Source organism: Halyomorpha halys, unplaced genomic scaffold, assembly GCF_000696795.3.
Source record: "Halyomorpha halys isolate HHAL.00 unplaced genomic scaffold, Hhal_1.1 Scaffold1704.1, whole genome shotgun sequence".
In the NCBI taxonomy this organism is placed as follows: Eukaryota; Metazoa; Arthropoda; class Insecta; order Hemiptera; family Pentatomidae; genus Halyomorpha; species Halyomorpha halys.
In genome coordinates this window covers 24124-26129 of record NW_027107560.1, presented here as the reverse complement: position 1 = coordinate 26129, position 2006 = coordinate 24124, and positions in this window count along the sequence as shown.

Here is a 2006-nt window from a genome sequence, read left to right as displayed (position 1 = left end):
TCTTTTGCGATAAAGCATCTGGTGAAGCCTTTTAGCAGGTCCCGTGGGTCTGGACCGTACGACAGGTGAGCAGCCAGATTTTAGCAACACTTCTATTGACCTTTTCCTAATACCCTCATCTCTGAGCTATAAACATCGGAAAGATAGAAGTGTATTAAAGAGATCAAAAGATCAAATACCACCGCGATGTTTAGATTCTAGTTTCCACCTCCTAAATTTATTCAGCTAATAAAACGGCATGAAAGAAACTAGAGGAGAGGAAATGATTCTACCAAGGGGAAGACGAAATGGGATTATTCTTGCAAGAAGAGTTCTAAAGACAAAGTTTTAAAGTAGTACAGGTGTGAGTTATTACAAATATAATGCAATCCCGACTTCATTTTATCGTTTAAATACCTTGCATGCTAACTGATTATCATAGATTAGTTAATTAGTGAAGAAGACACCTTTGGAAAAGAAATTCGATGTGGTGTCTAGTTTTTGATTTAAATAGGTAGAGAATAGATTTCTAATAACAGTAAAAGCAAGAAGTTCAGTTTCAACAAGGAACCGCTAGAAATATGTAATACAGACACACAGATACATAAAAAATGCCGTTTCTGAAACCACCAATCGCCTTAAGACTGCGTTTTAGAAGAAATATAGCAATATAGTATAATTTGGGTTATCGATACTACCAATTCTTATGTTTACATTTAATAAAGATTTGTTATTTTTTGTTTTTTAATCCCGTCAACTATTTAGCTGATAAAACATAATTATTATTTATGGATGAATGATTTTTATTTGTATTTATTTAAGTGATTCGACCACTAGGGCCATTTACACTGGATTTACAAAGTTAGTAGATTACAATTGCCATATTCACCAAGTTACAATTACAAAGTGAGAAAGTTACAAATTTACAATTACAATTACAAATTTACAATTAAAATTGTAATTAAATATTTGCAATTACAATTTACATTTTACAAAGTTACAACTAAAATTGACATAGTGAGTAAATTACTATATTAAATTATGCGTCCACTTATACATGTTGGAATTAGAGTAAGACTACGTGTGATCGTAGATATTAATTATTTTTCAAAAGTGAAAAAGTTTTGTTATTGTTGTGGGATCTTCTCTCAACATTTCCTGTAAATCTGAAAAGAATCGGTGTGGTTTGTAAGCAATATATTCAGTGAGAATGTGCCTAAGGGTGAGATCGTTTCAGCAGTAGTGACACCTGGGCCCTGTTTCATAATGAAAGCTAATAGTATTAGTTCATAGTACAAGTGTAGAAACTAGTGTGGTAATAATACTAATACTTATTTTTTTCATGATAGGGATGACTATTAGTGATATTACAGGAATTAATAGATACTATAGTACAAGTTACTATTGTACAAGTCTGTGTAATTGAATTAAGACAAATCTACAAGACTAATAGTATTAGTTTGTACTTTATTATGAAACAGGGCCCTGGGTGCATTTTCTTTTTTCATGAGATGACAGTGGATGGGTCGAGTATGGCCTATCCGAAGATGGGTCAATACATCTCTCTGCAGCAGATTCAAGTTTCTGGTTGCACGTTCCATTGTCTGTTGGACCATTCTTAACTTGCCGCCTCTTGTGATGAACCATTCGTCTTGCCATCCAATTTCTTTGATTCAAGAAATAACATCTTTGCTTGACCTGTCTTTATAGTTAGTATGTCCTGCGAGTCTGCCTTTTCATTCCTGGTGATCCCACAATGACCTGGCAGCCATAAAAACAAAACCCTTCCATTTTTCAAATAAGATGCCAAAACTGGTTGTCATATGAACGAGATTTCTATATGAAAAAAGTAACCGACCTTAAGACATTCATAACACAACAGAAATCTTTCTTTCAAGTAAATACCTATGTTAACTAATATTGATGTTAATCATTTGTGAATAAACTAATTTATGGAGTAATTTATTTAGTGTTAAGATTGTTTAACATCTACAATGCTGTACTCAGATCCACTTACTTTCCTGACC